General features: G+C 39.9%; 1 protein-coding gene and 1 non-coding gene across 3 annotated transcripts in view; one reads left to right on the forward strand and one right to left on the reverse strand.

The window, feature by feature from the left end:
* Positions 1-23106, reverse strand: part of PCDH11X (protocadherin 11 X-linked) — a 1230124-nt gene that overhangs the window by 976531 nt on the left and 230487 nt on the right. The window lies entirely within an intron of this gene.
* On the forward strand, positions 454-591 carry LOC119930198. Its single transcript, XR_005451686.1, has one exon. It is a non-coding gene; the product is annotated as a small nucleolar RNA SNORA7 (small nucleolar RNA).

Here is a 23106-nt window from a genome sequence, read left to right on the forward strand (position 1 = left end):
TGATAGATATAAAAATACTCAACCGAGTTTGTGCCTTGAACTCAAAGACGCTATCCTGAACAAGATGGTTCTATTTCAAAATGTTTTCAACATATCAATCTTTAATTAGTGTTTGTTACTGTTTTAAATGTCATAGCGTGCTAGGCAATGTTCAGAAATAATGATAAATTGGCGTCTTCCCAGACGATTCTTAAGGAGCATTATCACCATTAGCAGCTGCACAGCAAGAGGATTGATTGAGAGCTTGCCATTTATGAGTATTATACTACGTGCTTGGGATTGCACAGTAGACATAAAAGACCAGATCCCTGACCTCAAGGAACTTACAATCATTCATTCAATCGTATTTATCGAGCGCTTACTGTGTGCAGAGCACTGTACTCGAGTGAAGGGAACAAGTAAGACACCAAACTGTGTATAGAAGACAAATAGAGCATGACTAGTTGCCCAGTGCCCCTCTCAGGATCGCACCTGGAGAGTTTCCAGTCCTCTACCGGTCTCGGGTATGGGAGGGAGAGTCAAGCAGAGGCCTTCCCATTCCATTCCTAGCTAGGCCAGTGGCTATTGAGTGGGAGGCAATCTGCTAAAAGTCAAAACTCACCCGGGCTGGGCAGCAGCAGCATAGGAGAGAGGCGAGGGCGGAGACTCAAGTTTACCGCGTAGAAGGAGGCAATGATTAAGCATTTCTGTATTTTTTCCAAGAAAGCTCTATGGATACACCACCAGAACGATTGCAGATGGAGAGCGTGGCGTTCTGGGAGAGATACATCCATGGTGTCGCAATGGGTGGGAAACGACTCGATGGCGTAAAACAAGGTGCCTTGTAGCGAAGTAGCGTGGACTCTAGTGGATAGAGTATGGGAGTCAGAAAGGCCTAGGTTATAATCCCGGCTCAGTCGCTTATCTGCTGTGAAACCTTGGGCAAGTAACTTCGCTTCTTTGCCTCAGTTACCTCATCTATAAAATGGGGATTAAAAACTGCCAGCTCCAAGTGGGCAACTTCATTAGTTTGTAATCTACCCCAGTGCTTAGAACAATGCCCGGGCACATAGTAAGTGCTGAATAAATATTACATGCATATAGAAAAAAGCATCAATATGAATGATGTAAATATAAAGCTGGATGATAGAATGTATGCAGATCTGGGAGGCTTCCAGAAAGACTGGAAAAAATACACGAAATCTTCCACTCTATTCTGTGGCGTTTTCATTAAGAATTGAGATACTTAGGTTTGGCAAGAAATTTATTCATTCAATCATATTTATTGAGTGCTTACTGTGTGCAGAGCACTGTACTAAGCGCTTGGGAAGTACAAGTCGGCAACATATAGAGACGGTCCCTACCCAACAATGGGCTCACGGCCTAGTGATGGCTCCCATTTTCTGCTCAATGCTAAAATGATAATTTGTATTTATTCATTCATTCCACCGTATTTATTGAGGGCTTACTGTGTGCAGAACACTGCACTAAGCGCTTGGGAAGTACAAATCAGCAACATATAGAGATGGTCCCTACTCAACAACGGGTTCACACCTCCTCACGTTAAAACACTCTGCCTCCCACTCAGTATTATAGGGTAGCTTAGCTTCTCATTGTGGAATGTACGACAGAAGAAAGTTACTTAAAGATTGAGAGGTTTATACAAAGGCATATATCTACATATGGAGAAAGAACAGAGAAAGTGAGCAAGAGAGAGAAGGAGGAGAGAGAATAGAGACAGACATTCACGTTTGTAGATAATGCTGGCATAATGAGATCCTATCCATGCCGAGGACTGAGGCAGTAAAGACTGATGGGTGATTGGCAATCCATTCCATACCGTCTGTGCGAGAGTAATTATAGTACTTTGCCTCACTGATGTGCCTGCAATTTGCAGCACTTATCACTGTTTTCAAAACTGCCTCTTGGTATTACGACCTTCCTGAAGGCCTGGATCAAGGAGAACAATTCCCCGCCTGAATACGGTCTACTAGTCAGGTCTGCCTGCCACTCTTTCTCTGAATTGTAGTCCGCCCATGCTGCTTGGTTTGAGACTGCACTTCGCTATGTCTTTAAAGCATTCGCTCGGCATCCCTTCTCCATTTCGGCTCGCCTAGTGAAACTCTGTTGCCAGAGATATTGCTTCAGAGCTGATTTTACAGCAGCCACATAAAACACTGCCGTCCATCGGAGTTCTGTTGCATTTCAGTCTGATGTGAAGTTTGATGTCCCATTATCGCCACCATCTCCCTGTTTCCCAGAGGACTTGGTTTCCTGCTGGATTAGAGAAGCAGCGTGGCTCAGTGGAAAGAGCACGGGCTTTGGAGTCAGAGGTCATGGGTTCAAATTCCGGCTCCACCACAAGTCTGCTGTGTGACCTTGGGCAAGTCACTTAAGTTCTCTGAGCCTCAGTTCCCTCATCTGTAAAAATGGGGATTAAGACTGTGAGCCCCACGTGGGACAACTTGATCACATTGTATCCCCCCAGCACTTAGAACAGTGCTTTGCACATAGTAAATGCTTAACAAATGCCATCATCATCATCATTCATGCTTCTACTTTAACTGTGAGGCCCTCTGTGGGGCAACCTGATCACCTTGCAACCTCCCCAGAGCTTAGAACAGTGCTTTGCACATAGTAAGCACTTAACAAATACCATCATTATTATTATTATTTTTTATCAGTACACGCCCTATGTAAGTATCTTGTTCTCAAAGATGGTGAATACAGTGGAGTCTCTAAAGACTTGAGGCACCTCTACAGTGAAAGGGTGACACATCATACAAACCACCACCACTACAATCAATGACCTCGCTCAGGGTCTCAGTCCTAAATTCACACAACCGAGGCTAGTCTGTTGTTTTTGATGATAGACTACATACTTTGGAGACGTTCCCATTCATGGTTCACCTCTCTCCTGTTAGATTTTAAGATACATTTGGGAAGGGGACATGTCACTTCTTTGTTTTGTACTTCCCAAGAGAAGCTGTATGGCTTAGTGGAAAGGGCACAGGCCTGGGTGTCAGAGGACCTGAGTTCTAGTTTCGGTTCTGCCCCTTTACCTGTTGTGTGACCTTGGGCGAGGCATTTGATCTCTCTGTGTCTCAGTCCCTTTATCTGTAAAGTGGGGAATAAATTCCTGTTCTCTTTCCTATTTGGACTATGGAACAGGGACTGTGTCCAACTTGATTATCTTGTATATACCCATGTGCCTAATATAGTACTTGGCATATAGCAAGTGCTTAAATACTATTATTACTATTATTATCATTTTAACTAATACCACATTAATCATTAACTGTGACTATTATTATGATGATATTACCACACATTTAGTACATACAGTGCTTGGCACATAGCAAGTGCTTAACAAATACCATCATTATTATTGGATCCAATGGTCATTCAACAAATCTTACATCAATCAATGGTATTTATTAAGTGCTTACTGTTTGCAGACCACTGTACTCAATTAAATCAAAAGGGCTGGTAGACACAATCCCTGCCCATAAGCCGATGGTAGTCTGCAGGAAGAGTTTACGGTCTACTGCTAAACGCTTACTACAGTGCTTTGCACACGATAAATGCTCAATAGATATGATTGAATCAATGAACAACTATTCATAGATGGATCACATAAGCTGCACTTGAACTTCTGGGATACCGTCAGAGAGTTCCTTGCAGTTGTCTTTATTCTTCATGAACTTGACATTGAGATGTCCTGATGGTTTGGATATGCTATATTAGATTGTCTAAGAAATGCTAATTTCAATCTGAAGAACTTCTGGACAAAAATGATATGGAATTTTAACAAATAACAACAACAACAACAAAAAAACCCAACCACGTATTTAGAACTGTTAATTTCAGTTTGCAAACATATCTGTTTGTGCCATTTTAATGCTATATTACATTTTCTTGGGAAAATATGCTGTTTGAATTGATAACAGCTTTATTTTTCCCAAAATTATTTGTTTCAAATATTTGTTGCTGAATCCCTTCTTTCATTTGCTGCAGTATGCTACATTGAAGTGTTATGGAACAACAAAAAACAGACAAAAAAGGAAAATAGAATCACTGCCACACAAAACTCATTTTACATGCTATTTTAAACTCCTATTTATTCAAAAAGTGCAGCATAATTCCGTAGCTGCATTTACAAAATAAGCCTAAACTTTATATGTGTAAGAGCACTTAGAACAGTGCTTGGTACATAGTAAGCACTTAACAGATGCCATCATTAATGTTTTAACCCTTTAGGGTTAATATTTCAGCAAAGAGACTTTATTTTAAACTGATTTTCATTGTGAAAATGTTATGACCAGAAGTTCAGTGTTTCATATCTCCTGAATCGTCATCATAGTTTAATTGCTGAGAGAAATTATTTATTTTCAATTCCAAATTGATCTAGAGAGGGGTAAGGAACATTTTCAGAATGATTAGAAAAAATTGGTTTCATGGGATCATTTTTTTGGGTGTGATGAACCTGAAATGTCTATCCTGTTAATGAAGATTGTTCCATATTTAATCTGCGTTGAATTTCACAATTAGAAGAGGTTTCTAAAATGCAGTCCTTTTTACATACTTCTCAAAACACTTTTTTTGCTGCTTTTTTTGGCAGACTTTGAATTGACTAAGGCATATTCTTTCCACATTGTCAAGCCATAAACCCTGTGACCACCTGATGACTGAAAATGTATTCCTTTCGCAGAAATAAGGCTCATCTCCTTACTCGGATCAGGAGCAGGATATTAAGAGGCCTTTCATGGAACAGAAGCATTATACAGTCCAGAAAAATATGTGGATTTCCTTGCCTCTCTAACCCTTGTGGGTTTCTTTTATGGGCAATGACAAGGAATAAATAAAATAGATTATTTGGGAAAAACCAGCTCTTCCCAAACCAGCTCTTCACTCTGCAGCCTGAGTCTTTTGAGATTTTTCTCAGTATAGGTGTTACATTAAGAGGCAAGGGTAAGAATATTTGAAGGTGCAAATCAGTTTAGATGTGATCTCACCACCTTTGCAACCAATGATAACTCAAAATTTGCACCTTAAAGAAATTGAGAGCACAAATATGTAATCAAAGCCTTGCTAACCAAGTGAAGTTTTGTTTGAAAAGGTAACCTTAAGGTTAAGAAAAAAATACGGTATGCATACATGAATGGCTCACATAAATACTATTTGAATTTGGGGGAATAATGTCTAGATCTGGGTTGAATCAGAATTGGTGTAAATTTTTAAATGGAATGTTATTCAGATGATGTATATCATTTACAGCTAAAATGATGTTTTCACTTGTTCTCCATGACACATCCCTGTTACATCATGGAATTGGTAATCTCATTTCCAAATCCAGAAATCTACAGTCTACCCACGCTCTTTAGTTAAGAGTCCCACCCCAATGCAAGTTGACCTGATGAACTATCTTAAAGCACATTAACTGACCTTGTCCCGTCAGACAATGAGGTCTTATTTAACCTTAATATTTCTCAGCCAGTTCTATCATACCCTTAATTATGACTGCATTTAAGTCTGTCAGCAAATGAGGTGCTCCGATACAATTTCATGTAATTAGCATTGCATTAACAAGTAACCTTGACTTGAATGCTGCAAGTATATGTCTAGGTTTTGATCTCTGAGACCATAACCATTATGTGAATTGTTTATGATGAAGAACCCAGAAGAGTAATTGGGGAATCAAAAATAAAGAGCAATGTAGCTTCATTTTTAGGAAGTACAGCTATCATCCACTGCACGAAGGGATTCCTCCTTAATAAATACTATTTCTTTTCATTTAAGCATGCTCTGGGTGATTTTGATGGTTGTCAGACACAGATCCTGTAGGGCTAACAGGGTCTAATTGTTGCTTTTGGTAGTAATAATTCATAATAATAATATTACATGCAATATGTTGAGCTTGGGGTTGATCAGAATCATTTTGGAGACAGCGGAACAATAATAATTGTACTACTTGTTCAGTGTTTACTACATGCTAATCACTGGGGCAAGCAGTGGGGATGATGCAAGATAATCAGATTAAACATTGTAACTGTCCCACTAAGGGGCTCACAGTTTAAGAGGGATGGAGAATAGAATTAGATTGTGAGCCCGTTGTGGGAAGGGATTGTCTTTCTTTGTTGCTGAATTGTACTTTCTAAGCGCTGTGCACACAGTAAGCGCTCAGTAAATATGACTGAATGAATGAATGAATTTTATAGTGAATGAAACAGAGGTGCAGAGCAGGCAAGTGACTTCGCCTGATGTCACGCAGAAGGCAAGCGGTGGAGCCGGGATTTCAGTTTGTGACTCTGGACATCCAGGCCTGTGCTCTTTCCACTAGGCCATGATGGCCTGGGTATTCTCCCACGAGATATTCGAATTTCTGCCACCCAGGATTTGAAAAACTCTAATATGAAAAATTTGACTATTTAATATTTCCAGTCAAGGAGTGCTGTCACACATCCCCAGGTTCACTGAAAGACGGCTACAGTGAAGGAACTTTTCCTTCTTTTTAAGTTTTAAAAAAATCAGTGTCTGAAAGATTTTTAAACTCAATTTTCATGATCAGTTTTTAATTTTCAATAAGCTGTAAATTAGCAGTTTATGTATTAGGCTCCATTTCTATCGATACTGAAGTGTTTGACCGTGACTTGTGGACTTACAGTGCTCTGCACACAGTAAGCGCTCAATAAATACGATTGAATGAATGACTTAAATCTTGAGATGATGTACAATGTAAAGAAAAACAACAAAAACCGGACAATTGACCGATACTTCACTGATCATTCTGGATAGTTATTATTTGGGAAATGAGGCGAGTGACCCTTTCCACAAAGGTCAGATGCTGTCACTGAAAACAAAAATGTACTTTTGACATCTCTGACCTTTGTGGATCCTGAGCTGATCAAGGAAAAGTCTTGCCAGACATGTACTGCTGCATTGGAGGAGCAGTAGCAACAGTAGTAGTGGTAGTATTGACGCCCATCTACTTGTTTTGTTTTGTTGTCTGTGTCCCCCTTGTAGGCTGTGAGCCCAGTGTTGGGTAGGGATTCATTCATTCATTCATTCAATCATATTTATTGAGCGCTTACTGTGTGCACAGCACTGTACTAAGCGCTTGGGAAGTACAAGTTGGCAACATATAGAGACGGTCCCTACCCAAACAGTGGGCTCACAGTCTAGAAGGGGGAGACAGAGAACAAAACAAAACATATTTACAAAATAAAATAGAATATGTACAAAATAAATAAATAAATTCCAAGATCCCTCCACTGACGCACTCTCTTGTCCGTCAATGCTTAGACCAGTGCTTGGCACACGGTAAATGCTTTACAAACACCATTAAAAAAAAAAAAAAGGCGGCATACCCTAGTGAAAGTAGCATGCTCTAGTAGAAATAGACCGGGCCTGGGAATCAGAGGGCCTAGGTTCTAATCCCAGCTCTGCCAGTTGCCTGCTGTGTGGCCCAGGGCAAATAATAATAATAATAATAATAATAATAATAATGTTGGTATTTGTTAAGCACTTACTATGTGTCAAGCACTATTCTAAGCAGTGGTGTAGATACAAAGTTACTAGGTTGTCCCACTTGGGGCTCACAGTCTTAATCCCCATTTTACAGATGAGGTAACAGGCATAGAGAAGTTAAGTGACTTGCCCAAAGTCACACAGCTGACAAGTGGTGGAGCCGGGATTGTCTCTATCTGTTCCCAAATTGTTCTTTCCAAGCGCTTAGTACAGTGCTCTGCACACAGTAAGCGCTCAATAAATACAATTGAGTGAGTGAGTGGTGACAGTAACAGTAGTGCTAGTAGTACTCCAGGAGGCACCTCCTCCAGGAGGCCTTCCCAGACTGAGCCCCTTCTTTCCTCTCCCCCTCGTCCCCCTCTCCATCCCCCCGTCTTACCTCCTTCCCTTCCCCACAGCACCTGTATATATGTATATATGGTTGTACATATTTATTACTCTATTTATTTATTTATTTATTTATTTTACTTGTACATTTCTATCCTACTTATTTTATTTTGTTGGTATGTTTGGTTCTGTTCTCTGTCTCCCCCTTTTAGACTGTGAGCCCACTGTTGGGTAGGGACTGTCTCTATGTGATGCCAATTTGTACTTCCCAAGCGCTTAGTACAGTGCTCTGCACATAGTAAGCGCTCAATAAATACGATTGATTGATTGATAGTAGAAGTAGCAAAATACTTATTGAGCATCTTCTCTGTACTGGGGAAAGTAAAACAGAAGCACAAGGCATGTTCTCTACCCAGTTGACACTGTAATGGAGCAGGCAAAAGGGGCACCTTTTCTGAGATCACATGGTCCCACACCAGAGAAAAAATAATATACTGAATTCTTTTTGTTTTCTATTTTCAAGAGCGAGAAACGAAACTTAGCATCTCTCGACACATATGAACAAACTTACTCAATTTCTGGTTTCACCTTACCACAGAGTAAACGGGTGGTTCTTTGCAACCCGTATCCACTACCAGAAAAATGAATCAAGAGCCCACACTTCGGAGAGGAAGATACTTTGAACAGAATTCCTAAGTGGCCCAATTGTAGCAGGCTAACTCAGCAACACCCAGATGTCTGAAGAGCTGTTTAAGGGTGGCACCATAGTAATACTATTCCATTCAATCATATTTATTAGTGCTAGTACTAGTACTAGCATTCTAGTACTCATTTATTTGGGTAAATAGTGTGGCTTAAAGCATGGGTTTAGGAGTCTGGGTTTAAATCTCGGCTCTTTTCTGCTTGCTTGCGTGTTGGGTGACCTTAGGCAAGGCACTGAATTTTGCTGAATCTCACTTTCCTTATCTGTAAAATGGGAACTCAAGCAAGTCACTGAATTTTTCTGATTCTCACTTTCCTTATCTGTACAATGGGGACACGATACCTATTCTTCTTCCAATTTAGACTGTAAGCCCCACCTAGGCCAGGGAATGTGTCCAATCTGATTATTTTGTAATTACCTTAGTACTTAGAACGGCACTTGGCACATGGTAAACATTTAACAGATATCAAAATTATTCTGTGTGACCTTGGGTAAGTCACTTAACTTCTCTGTGCCTCACTTTCCTCCTTTCCTCATCTGTAAAAAATTGGAGCCTCAAACGTGTTCTACCTGTGACCGTGAAACCCATGTGGATCGGGACTATGTCTCGCCTGGATTACCCCAGCGGCTAGTACAGTGCCTGACACGTAGTAAGTGCGGAACAAATAGCACAGGTATTATCATTACCGTTATTTTTATGTTCTTGCTGTGGGTAAAGCACTGTACTAAACTCTGGAAAGGCATGCCTATGTGGGAATTAGATCTGGTTTCTCCCCCTTAGGGAGGGGATTCACAGTCTCAACCTCAAATGAAAGGAATTTGAAAAGGGAGTCTAGAAATTGTCAGCCTCTCTCCCTCTCTGGGCTTTAAACTTGTGGAGTCAAACCAATAGAAAGCAATCCACGTATACACACACGCACACAAACACACACAAAAAAAAATCCTGCTGTATCCGGAAACATCAAGATGCTTCCCAATAATGAGAACAGAAAGGAGGGAGGCATTTTTTTCACAGGTCTTGTCAATTTTAAGTGAGCATCATATGGGAGGAAAACCAGACCACCGGATAAATGACAGACTACCAGGACAGATGATACCTTTCGGGCAAACACACTGTCCTCCTAGCCCGGCAAGGATAGTCTCAGAAAACAAGGGCTAGCCAGGGAATGTGGGATGTTATCATCTGCCCATTTGTGAGTTGGTCTGCCCCTTGCCTGGGTCTGATACGGCAGTGGGCATCTCTATGTCCGGTATTTATCATTTAGGTGCCCAGCTTCCCATTCCAAACTGAATATTTCAGCTTCTCATTTTGAAGTCTGACATTGCTATTTCCATGCAAATAATAATAATAATAATAATAACGATGGTATTTGTTAAGTGCTTACTATATGCAAAGCACTGCTCTAAGCGCTGGGGGGATACAAGGTGATCAGGTTGTCCCACGTGGGGCTCACAGTCTTAATCCCCATTTTATAGATGAGGGAACTGAGGTACAGAGAAGTTAAGTGACTTGCCCAAAGTCACACAGCTGACAATTGACAGAGCCGGGATTTGAACCCATGACCTCTGACTCCAAAGCCAGTACTCTTTCCACTGAGCCATGCTGCAAATTACTGAGAGTTTATGCCCAAGGGGTTAATGACTCTTTCTGGCTCGCCAAAGACCCAGCACCATTCTGAGAATTAGTGTATAATCAAGTTTCCTGGATTCTAAACGTGTTGCGGGAAGAACATGCTGTGTTAGAATCCACTTTTATTTAGTGGCCACAAGGAGACACTGATTACACTCATATTTGGGCACAATGTGGCATTTTATTGACCCAAAAGAGTGTGTTTCACATAGCATGGAAAGAGCATTATTCACCCAGAATTATTGCAGTATCTGCATTTCACAAATTGGTCACCGTGTCATTTTTTAAGAAATATGTTAGCACTAATAAAAGCACACTATACGGGACTTTTCTCTTTCTGCCTCGCATACGAACCCTCCGGGACTCCAAAGCCGAAGTGTGGTTCGAGCTTGACTCTCTTTAACTATGTATTAGGTCTTTAGAGATGAATAAGAGCAATTACCCTTCACTTGACATGTGTCTCAAATGTAGACACAGAGCGAACCACTTCGCAAGGATTTCTTGCATTGATTTTCCTCCAAGGGAAAACTCAACATCATCATTATTACCATTGTGATTATTGTCATCTTGCACTTCGGTGGAATTGTGATTGTGATGCTACTTGACAGATTCTGGGCAACCCCTGGAACTGTGTACCCTTTCAGAGACAAGAGTTGGGGAGGGAATTTTGCATGCACGGGTCCGGCAATGGTATCTGGCAGCCTGCAGTGATGTCAAGGAACAGTAGCCACAGAAGTGACGACAGGTGACTAGTTTGGCTAGTCACCACACAGCAGTGTGCAATGTTTCGATCTTTGTGTTTGGGGTTTACTGACTTTGGGTCATCTGAGATGAAATGTGCGATTCTATTTCAAATATTTCACATTACCTAGAAAGCACATCTCATTACTCAGAAAAAAAACCAAACCACTAGGCATTTGGTACTGTCTTTCTGCTGATTGAGGAAAAGAAACATTTAACACTTGTTCATAAATCATATATACTGTGAAGCAGCGTGGCTCAGTGGAAAGGGCCTCGAAGGTCATGGGTTCTAACCCCGGCTCCGCCACATGTCTGCTGTGAGACCCTGGGCAAGTCACTTAGCTTCCCTGAGCCTCAGTTACCTCATCTGAAAAATGGGGATTAAGACTGTGAGCCCCACGTGGGACAACCTGATCACCTCGTATCCCCCCCAGCACTTAACAAATGCCATCATTATTATATGTTGGTGATATTTTATTGGGATTAAATCAAGCAATCAACGGTATTTGCTGAACATTTATTGAGTGCACAGCAGTTTAGTAAAAGTACTTACCAGCGTGCCATTGTGTTGTCAGATATGCCATAATCACTAGCTTCAAGGAATTTACAATCTAATGGAAGCATTTACAGTCTAGCAGATCATTTTCAAAGGGATTGATTGTAATAATTGTCTGCCCTCAGCAGTAGTAGCAAGGGTAGTAATAATAGTAGCAGTAGTAGTAGTAGTAGCAGCAGTAGTAATAGTAGCTGCAGTAGCAAAGTGACTCAATGAAAAGAGCACGGGCTTTGGAGTCAGAGATCATGGCTCCGCCACTTCTCAGCTGTGTGATTTTGGGCAAGTCACTTCACTTCTCTGTGCCTCAGTTCCCTCATCTGGAAAATGGGGATGAAGATTGTGAGCTTCAATTCTATTTGTTCTGACAATTTTGACACCTGTCTACATGTTTCATTTTGTCGTCTGTCTCCCCCTTCTAGACTGTGAGCCTGTTGTTGGGTAGGGACTGTCTCTATATGTGGCCGACTTGTATTTCCCAAGAGTTCGGTACAGTGCTCTGCACACAGTAAGAGCTCATTCATTCATTCATTCATTCAATCATATTTATTGAGCACTTACTGTGTGCAGAGCACTATACTAAGCCCTTGGGAAGTACAAGTTGGGAACATATAGAGACAGTCCCTACCCAACAATGGGCTCACAGTCTAGAAGGGGGAGACAGACAACAAAACAAAACATGTGGACAGCTGTCAAGTCATCAGAATAAATAGAAGTAAAGCTAGATGCACATCATTAACAAAATAAATAGAATAGTAAATATGTACAAGTAAAATAAATAGAGTAATAAACCTGTACAAACATATATACAGGTGCTGTGGGGAGGGGAAGGAGGTAGGGCGGGGGGATGGGGAGGAGGAGAGGATAAGGGAGGCTCAGTCTGGGAAGGCCTCTCACTTACTCTGTGCGAAGCACTGTTCTAAGCGCTGGGGGGATACCAAGTGGTCAAGTTGCCCCACGTGGGGCTCATAGTCTTAATCACCACTTTACAGATGAGGAAACTGAAGCTCAGAGAAGTTAAGTGACTTGCCAAAAGTCACACAGCTGACAAGTGGCAGAGGCGGGTTTAGAACCCATGACCCATAAATATGATTGAATGAATGAATGAATGAATGAGCCCCATGTGGGACAACTTGATCACCTTGTATCCCCCCAGCACTTAGAACAGTGCTCTGCACATAGTAAGCGCTTAACAAATACCATCATTATTAGTAGTAGCACCAGTAACAGCAGTAGTAGTAGTAGCAGTAGTAGTAGTAGTAGTAGTAGTAGTAGTAGTAGTAAGGGTAGTTATTACTGTACTTCCCAAGCGCTTAGTACAGTGCTCTGCACACAGTAAGCGCTCAATAAATACGATTGATTGATTGATTGATTGATAGTTATTAAATGCTTACCCTGTGCAAAGGCTAGACTGTAAACCCCATGTGGGCAGGGGATGTGTCTATCAGCTCTGTTTTACTGTACTCTCCCAAGCACTTATTACAGTGTTCTGAACAAAGAACGCACTCCATAAATGCCACTGATTAATTTATCTATTGTAGACCACTCTGTCAAGTGCAGGGGAACACAGACAAGTGAAAAGGGCTCGCGATCTAAGAATGAAGGAAGAGAGAAGAGACAGGCAATAGACACAGAGCCAGGAAGCAGCATGACCTAGTGATAAGGTTAGAGAAGCAGCATGGCTCAGTTTGAAGAGCATGGGCTTTGGAGTATGCATATACCTGTATATATGTATATATGTTTTTACAAATTTAATACTCTATTTTATTTGTGCATATTTATTCTATTTATTTTATTTTGTTAATATGTTTTATTTTGTTCTCTGTCTCCCCCTTCTAGACTGTGAGCCCACTGTTGGGTAAGGACCGTCCCTAGATGTTGCCAACTTGTACTTCCCAAGCGCTTAGTACAGCACACACTAAGTGCTCAATAAATACGATTGAATGAATGAATGAACGAATGAGTCAGAGGTCATGGGTTCATGTATATATGTTTTTATGAATTTATTACTCTATTTTATTTGTGCATATTTATTCTATTTATTTTATTTTGTTAATATGTTTTGTTTTGTTCTCTGTCTCCCCCATCTAGACTGTGAGCCCACTGTTGGGTAGGGACCATCTCTATATGTTGCCAACTTGTACTTCCCAAGCCCTTAGTACAGCACACGGTAAGCGCTCAATAAATATGAATGAATGAATGAGTCAGAGGTCATGGGTTCAAATCCCGACTCCGCCAATTGTCAGCTGTGTGACTTTGGGCAAGTCACTTACCTTCTCTGGGCCTCAGTTCCCTCATCTGGAAAATGGGGATAAAGACTGTGAGCCCCACGTGGGACAACCTGATCACCCTGTATCCCCCCAGTGCTTAGAACAGTGCTTTGCACATAGTAAGCGCTTAACAATTACCGTTATTATTATTATTATTATTATTAAGGTCACAGACCTCGGAGTCAGAGGACCTGGGTTCTAATTCTAGATCTGCCACTTACCTGCTGTGTATGCCTCGGGCAAGTCAGTTAACTCAGTTTCTTCATCTATAAAATGGGGATTCAATACTTGTTTTTCCTCCTACCTACCCTGTGAGCCACAGGGACCTGTGGCTATATATATATATACGTACACTATATATATACCTGTATATATGTATATATGTTTGTACGTATTTATTACTCTATTTATTTACTTATTTTACTTGTACATATCTATTTATTTTATTTTGTTAATATGTTTGGTTTTGTTCTCTGTCTCTCCCTTCTAGACTGTGAACCCACTGTTGGGTAGGGACCATCTCTATATGTTGCCAACTTGTACTTCCCAAGCGCTTAGTACAGTGCTCTGCACACAGTAAGCGCTCAATAAATACTATTGATTGATTGACTGATTGACCGTTTCCAAGCTGATTATCTTAGTATCTACTCCAGTGCTTCATAGAGTGTTTGGCACACAGCAAGTGCTTAACATATTTTATTATTAAAACCTAGGTACTCTGGCTAAAACCTAGCCTCTCATGTCATAGTAAGGGGGCTGCTCATGTGTGTTTGTGTGTGTGTGTTGAAAAGAAACTGTAAAGTCACTCTTTAACTCCCTCCTTCTTTCTCATGCGTTAATACCTTAAATAAGGTACTTAATCAATGATAATTATTGAGCATTTACTGGGTGAAAAGCACTGTGTTAAGAATTTGGAAGTGTCTAGTAGGATTTGTCTCTGTGATCCCTGCCCTTAAGCAATTTACAATCTAGTGAGAGAGGCAGACACTAAAATGAATTACCCTTCTGACCTTACACTTGCAAAACGACAAAACCTAGGAGAGCCAATGCCGGTCTATTTAGAACTAATTTATTGTAGCTCCAAAAGAGAAATGTGATTGATTCCTGCAAAACAGGAAAGACAAAGAGGCCGATGCAACACTTTGCCTATTAGGTATTTAAATATGAAACAGGGAACTTTACACTTTGTAAAAAGGAAATTTGACCTGTCCCAGTGATGGAGAAGGCATATCCTCTGAAGCTGTTGTGGGGGAAAAGCCAGTGGAAAGAGAGTCTGTGAACTAAGAATCTGACTCCAAAAATGACATTTACATATAGTATGTCCATATTTGGTGTGTCCATATTATGCAGTGGAGGTCAACTGTATAAAATGTTTTTCCATCAAGACCTCAAGGATGCTGAGTGAATATGAATATCTGAAACCTAATCTCTCACACCACTTTGTTTTAAATGACTTCCTACTCTCCTGGAACAGCAGTTGAGATGCCTCAATGAAAGGTGATGTGTGGGAGAAGAGGAGCTAATGAATTGTAAACATGCATAATTTATGTAGAAATGATCCAGAAAGTGGCTCTCTATGGTCTCCCAAGTTACTGTACAGCCAAGAGAAAGTGGCCAGATAAATATAAATAGAAATATATTGAATCATGTGCAGTGAATTAACTCAGCTTTTTCTTGAAAATAAAAATTGTAGATGCTGACTTAAAAGCAAAGCGACGTGGAGCTCATCCAGGAAATAGGGAAACAAACTCACAGCAAGGGTGACAAAAATGTCATTTGGTCTTGACAGAGGAAAATAAAACATATTAATTAAATATGCATAATGGCCAAATCAGACCTCCAAATTTTATTGAATGGTAGAGAATTTAGTATATCTTGTGCATGCAACTGAATATTCCCTATAAAAGCAACTTAAAATGGAAAATTTTCCATTATATTTGAAAAAGTAACCCTCAAAATGTCCTAGAACAGTGAATAATTCCTAAATTATGCCTTGAAATAAACTGGGGACCAGATAAACCTTATGGGTGAACTGGTGTGCACCATGAACACAACTAATTGAAAGTGAAAACCATTCCCCAAATCCATGACTGCGTTTTCAGCCCAAACTCTACTTAATTTGTAAGTGGCTTAGATATAATGCTACCTTATTTCAAATTAACATTTTCTATCACAGATCAGCACCTCATATCGTCTTCCATTTTATTGTCCAAAATGCTTCCTACCGTACTTTACACACAATAGGAACTCAAAGAATACTATGAAACATGGTTTCATTATTTTCCTCCTATTTTGAAAAGGTCTCCTTACAGACTTATTTTTCTTAAACAGCCTCTCTTAGGAGTCTGAAGGAGTTGATGTTCTTCCCAAAGTAACTGTAATTGGAGTTAAGTAACAGAAATGAGGAAATATGGCTCAATGTACCTAATGACTATCAGTTTCGATGCAATTTAAGTATCTTTGATGAATACTATGGGATAACTGAATAATCAGGGCAGACAGAGCTTCACACCCAGTTGATGCTCCGGAAATTCATGCTGATGAAGTGAAGTGCTAATGATTCCTGAAAATCCACCTCCTGGATTAATCAATACTGTAACATATCCTGGGAGATTTTATATGTTCATGGAAGCTTAACAAATACCATCATTATTATTCACACAGTCAAAATTACTGACCACTCAAAAATAGTTAACAAACGTTTGCCCTGGACAATTATATCACAGCTGCTAAGAACAAACAAAAAACTTTCCACTCAAACATTTCAGGAAGTTAAATTAACAAGCAGTTTTCATATTAGGGAAAGTATGTTGGCACTGCAACACAGTTGGGAAATTTGTTCAATATAAGCCTACTCATTCAGATTCCTGGAATGTGGTCACTATTTTTGATGTTTCAGGATTACTTTTTTTATATTTCCTTTCTTCATATCCCTGTCAGTAGCTCGCATCTAAGTGAAAGTGATACACCACGAGTTATTGTTATAGCTTGAAAAGGAAGAACAAGTGTAACCGGTGGAATATGAAATTAACCTATGCAAAAGACAACTCTTACACCTCTGAACCTTGTTCTTTGCCCAGATAGGTTTCCTAAAATCCCTCTCCAATATTCTAAGACCAACTCTCCCTCTTTACTGAAACTCTCTAGATTAAAGAATATGTTATTAGTTTCCAATGATAAGCCACAAACTTAAAGTTAAGCCTAAATAACGGCATTAATTATATGGCTCCAATGCACCTCAGTATATATTGCCAATCACATCATTTCATTCATTCAATCATATTTATTGAGCGCTTACTGTGTGCAGAGCACTGTAATAAGCACTTGGGAATGGTCCCTACCCAACAACGGGCTCACAGTCTAGAAGGGGGAGACAGACAACAAAACAAAACATGTAGACAGGTGTCAAAATCGTCAGAACAAAGAAAATTAAAGGTATATGCACATCATTAACAAAATAAATAGTAAACTTGCCTTCCCTGTCAACTAGCTGATCTAACAGAATAGCTTCGTTAAAATCCTGGAGTAACACAAATGCTAATATAATTTTTGCAGATTCTTCTATCTGTCTCTTTGGTGTCTGCATTGAGTTAAGGTTGCATTAGAAATCTACTAGACACCAGATTTGGTGAACCTGTTTCTGAAAAGGTTTAGCATGGAGTAGGGTAGAATCAAAAGGTAGACAAGATGTGAATGTCGAGAATGATTTAAGAAGCTAATTCTACTTTGTAATGTCCCTGTCAGTGATTTAAATGCTGCTCAGCAAATGTTAAACAATGAATGTGGAATTCCAATATTTTGTCTCACCAAAGTTTCCAGTGATTGATCAATCACTATTAAAATGAACCTGTCACACATCTGACTTCATCAATAATGGAAACATTAATGACAGAAGGCACCACCATGCTGAAGCAAGTGACTTGAGGCAGAAAGATAGCTTCATCAGGAAACAATTTGTGAAGAGAAGTCCATTAGAGTGTATCTTAGTGTTCCCCACATCTTATGACTTCCGTTTCCTTTATTTTGCAGTCAAGAACAGAACGAAGATTTTAAACAGATTCCTTGCATTTCCATTAGGAAACAAACCAGACCACTTAAGCAACTAAATGTTCAGGACTAGGGTGAGTGGAATTATTTGCACATAATCACGGCTAGCCACTCAAGAGGCTGGGTAATTCACGGTGATGATGATGGATTAGAAAGTTTTCAGATTTGGGTCTCTAACTGATATTAATTTTGGGCGCTGTTACAAGGTCATTATTTGATTGCTGATTCATTCATTCATTCATTCATTCAGTCGTATTTTTTGAGCACTTACTGTGTGCAGAGCACTGTACTAAGCACTTGGGAAGTACAAGTTGGCAACATATTAGAGATGGTCCCTACCCAACAACGGGCTCACAGTCTAGAAGACTGTGAACTCATATCATCATCATCAATTGTATTTATTGAGTGCTTACTATGTGCAGAGCACTGTACTAAGCGCTTGGGAAGTACAGATTGGCAACATATAGAGACAGTCCCTACCCAACAGTGGGCTCACAGTCTAAAAGACTCATATAAAATGATTTGGTTGTCTTAATCCAAACCCTCTTCGAACAATCTCTATCACCATTAGATTTTGTATTAACTTTCTCACCCTCTGCATTCATGAGAGAATCCAAAGGCAGAATGGTTGTGGAGACTTGAATGCCCTGTCAGATCATTTATATCAAACTCTGTTGCAGAGGCATTACCACTGAACGACTGCTAGTGAAGAATGGTTCATTCCTTAACTTCTGGGATTACACGGCCTTGCAGTACTGCAGAGGAGGAAATATTATTGTGCCCTTCAGGAAGCTCTAAACTTATTTACTACATAGTTTGACGGTTTATGGCAAGAACCGTGACTGGCTTTGCACAAACGTGATTATTGTCCTGTAGAATCTTGACCTAAGGATCAATTAGTAGCATTTATTGAGTGCTTACAGTGCACTAAGGGCCTGGGAGAATATAGTACAACAGAGTTGGTTAGACATGTTCCCTGCCCACAATGAGTTTACAGTCTAGAGGAGGAGACAGACATTAATGCAAATAAATAAATTACAGATATGTTCATAAGTACCATGGGGCTGAAATGGGGTGAATGCTAAGTATTCAAAGGCTATTATTCCAAGTGCACATATGATGCAGAAGGGACAGGGAGAGGGGGAAAAGAGGCTTAATAGGGGAAGGAGAGTAAATATAGATATTTGGATGTTGGGATTTCATAGTATCGCTGGAAAAAAATACAGGTGTATAATTTGCCTCAATGAAGGTAAAATAATGGCATTTATTGAGTCCTTACTGTATGCAGAGCACTGTACTAATGATTAGAGAAAACTGGCTAGAGAAAATTCAGAAAGGCCCCATTTTAGTAGGCCAGTTCCCCTCAGCACTTTCTTCTGAAGTGATATCTTTTTAACCATATGCTTCAGTGTATTTGCTGGGGAAATGGCCCAGATCTTCCTCCTCCATTATCCAGCCCCTTCCATTCCTGACTCTCTCCCGGTCTCTTCTTTCCAAACCTCAAAATGGCCTCCCCTCTGTTCCCAATCTGTTTCCACTCCTCCCTGCTTTTCATAGCTAGTCTTGTAATTTTATTGTTTCTATTGCCAACAAAGTGCTATTCTATCAATTTCTGTTTTCAACCCAGATTCAGTTTTGTCCTGGGTACTCATAAGCAGAATCACTTTTCAGATCTGATGGGAAATACTTAAATCAAGTGTTTACTGTGGGGAGAGCACTGCACTAAGTACTTAATGTTTGCTAAAATACAAAATAATGTATCAAGGAATCATGAAGGATTTAAGAAGCTAATTTCTCTTTACAGTACAAAAAAAAAAAATATGTTTTAGGTAATCTATGGTTGCCATAATCATCAGGGCCTATTTAGGAAAGGCAGAAGATCAACACAAAATACATTTTGAGTTATGCGACTGCTTGACTCTCTGACAAGGTGAATCATTCCTTCTGCTTCATAGGAAACAAACTATCTTTGAGATTTGTAATATGACAAAGAAAAAGTAAGCAGCGTGGCTTAGTGGAAGGAGCACAGGCTTTGGAGTCAGAGGTCATAGGTTTGAATCCCGGCTCTGCCACTTGTCTGCTGTGTGACTTTGGGCAAGTCACTTAACTTCTCTGTGCCTCAGTTCCCTCATCTGTAAAATGTGGACTAAGACTGTGAGCCCCACGTGGGACAACCTGATAACCTTGCATCTACCCCAGGGCTTAGAACAGTGCTTTGCACATAGTAAGTGCTTAACAAATACCATTGCTAATTAATTAATTAATTAATTAATTAATTCCATGCCAGTTAGGAACTGGAGCATGGAATGTGGGCACTGAAAGTGTCAAAGAAAAGAACCGTGGCACTCTTGGGAGAGTCTCTCCAGGTAGCAGAATTGGAGGGAGTTTAACGATAAGCACGTGGGAAGGTTGTGAGAAAAATAATGATTTCCAACTGAATTTCATGAAAAATGATTATACAAAAGCAAATCCCCAGAATATCCTTGGGGGGGTTCATTAAGCGTGATCTAAAGAAAAATAATAGAATAAAGACCAATATAAACTGATCACAGGAAAGAGATGAAATCTCATTAAGGTTAAAATAAACACTTCACTTTGAGGATAATTAGTTTGACTCATAGATGAAAAACTATTAGCTGGATGAATATAACCAAAACAATCAATATAGTTTTCAACATTCAAAGACAGTCTAAAATCTAGAATACCCTTAATAATGTATCATTTAAAGCACAAGAAGCAACAGAGCTTCGGGGAAATAGCACAGGCTTGGGTTTCAGAGGAACTGGGTTTTAATTCCATCTCTCCCACTTGTCTGCTGTGTGACCTTGAGCAAGTCACTTCATTTTTCTGTGCCTCAGTTTCCCTATCTGTAAAATACCGATTAAATCCTTATTCCTCCTACCTAGACTATGAGCGCCATGAGGGACAGGGATAAAATCCTATCTCTTTTCTTTAGACTGAGCCATTCTGAACCTGTTATGCCCATCTGACTTGCTACGTATCCTTTTCTATCATTAAAATAGAGTCAACCTCTCCCCACTGACGGGACAAAAGATTCTGCCCTGGAGGAAGCGTCCTCAGTGATAATAATAATCATGATGATATTTGTTAAGTGCTTACTATGTGTGAGGCACTGTTCTAAGCACTGGGTGGGGGTGGATACAAGGTGATCAGGCTGTTCCACGTGGGGCTCACGGTCTTAATCCCCATTTTACAGATGAGGGAACTTGAGGCACAGAGAAGTTAGGTGACTTGCTTAAAGTCACACAGCTGCCAAATGGCGGAGCCAGGATTAGAACCCTTGACCTCTGGCTCCCAAGCGCGTGCTCTTTCCAGTGAGCCACGCTGCTTTTCTGATATCACACTCTTCAGCAGGAAATACAAAGGAGAAAGTCAAAATGCAGAAAAACAAAACCCAGCCAAAATCTCAGTGGATGTTCCTTCCAGACCCTCTACTGAAAATTTTCTGTCAGCCTGCAGACAAAAGAGTCAAGGGCTAAATTCAGGAGTGGCATAGATAAAGTAGATGGCAGCCTTTCAGATACCCCACCAGAATACACTTTTTCTGCTCAATACCATATCTATGCAGTTCATTTTTTTCTTCCTTTTTGATAAAAACAAGCGGAACATTTGCTTTTGGTGTTTGTGCCAGGGACCAGATCCCTAAATATGTATTATATGTATTCTGATGGTTACGGGTGAGGACACATTTCCAGAGGTAACGCGACCCTGCCATCATTTGAACGTGATCTACGTTTCATGTCCCAAATTGCCCCATCTGTTCCTCTGTGGGATTGAGAACAGTGAATTTTAAGCTTAGCACAAGAGGATCTACATTATTTCTAGTAAAGTGGCCTGTTTAACCGGGGATTCTGGTGACCACATTTATGTGTGTAAGAACTCCACCAAGAGCTGTAAGTTTCCATTTGTTAGGGTGTATCCTAGGAAATGGTTTTTCCATTGAGGACTAAAACACATTTCCCACCGTATGTTTCACTGCCGACTTTTTGTTTGAAGGAATCCCCACACTGGGAACTCGACTCTGGCAGAGAGCTAAAGGAAATCTATGGCTCTAACCTCTTTTGTTGTGAACAACAGTCAGACCTCTTAATTCTTGTTTCTGCCATTGAGTTCATCACATGTAGAGAAGTCTTACTGGGAATCAAATATAGAAAAGAAAACTCCTCAAAATAGTCTTGCCAAGAAATGACTGTGAGTCCAAATTAGCAAGTTTTACGTAGAAGACTAAAAGTAGAATTTGCTCTTGCAATTTGAAACGGGTTATGTGGCCATATGGAAGGTGAGAAGTAGAGGCAAGAGAAGAGGTGAGAGGAGAAAAAAACTGATTCCAGAAAAGAAAAAAAAATTGGGTTCCCCAAATTTATAAAACACAAAACTTCCACTTCAAATCTGTATGTACTGAATGAGACTGCTTTTAAAAAAATGTAATAGTCAGATTGTTCAGTTTCTTACAATGATTCGTTTTAGGAACAACTGTGAATGATAAAAATCTACAGCTAACAATAAAAATGCTTGAGTTGCTTATGAAATGGGTAAAATGATTACAAGAGAATGTGTTTTCTTCAGGAGAAAGGAGCACTTTAGATTTGACTGCATCAGAATAATAATGGGCAATAGTGACCTTCAAAGGACTATCCTTTTAAATCCCCCCTCTTTCCTCAGCTGAGGCTGAATGGTAGGCATTAGTGTCCTGGTTAAAAAAAAAAGAAAATAGAGTTCAAGTACATCACATAAGACTCTATATACAATTCTACAGCTTCTAATTGGGAAAAAATAAGCTTAGGGAAATGGCTGAAAAATACCATTAACATCTGGACTTCTAAAGATAAACTCAATAATATATACAATATTGAGGTATATTAAAAGGACTGGTGAAGAAGCAAAATTATTGTCCTGCTCATGGCTACAGTCTCTATTTTTGAACAGAACTCACAGACTGTCAGTCAGTCAGTCAGTCAATCATATTTACTGAGTGCTTACTATGTGCAGAGCACTGCATTGAGTGCTTGGGAGAGTATAATGTAACAATGAACAGACACATTTCCTGCCCCCAGTGACCTTAAAGTCTAGAGGGGGAGACAAACAATAATATAAAATATATAAAGACTGGATCAGATAGTAACCTGCAAATCACTGTTTGTGTTCTCAATTGAAAGTAACCCATAGGATTTTTGCCCCATGAGTTTCTCTTGAGGGATAAACATACCCAATCATTGACTCTAGATTTGGGAAGGAAAGCTAGAGTCGATCTAGAATGATTATAGTGGGATGCCCATCCATCTCCTCATCAAACAGAAACTCCTCATCA

The sequence above is a fragment of the Tachyglossus aculeatus genome, chromosome 6 (genome assembly GCF_015852505.1).
Source record: "Tachyglossus aculeatus isolate mTacAcu1 chromosome 6, mTacAcu1.pri, whole genome shotgun sequence".
In the NCBI taxonomy this organism is placed as follows: Eukaryota; Metazoa; Chordata; class Mammalia; order Monotremata; family Tachyglossidae; genus Tachyglossus; species Tachyglossus aculeatus.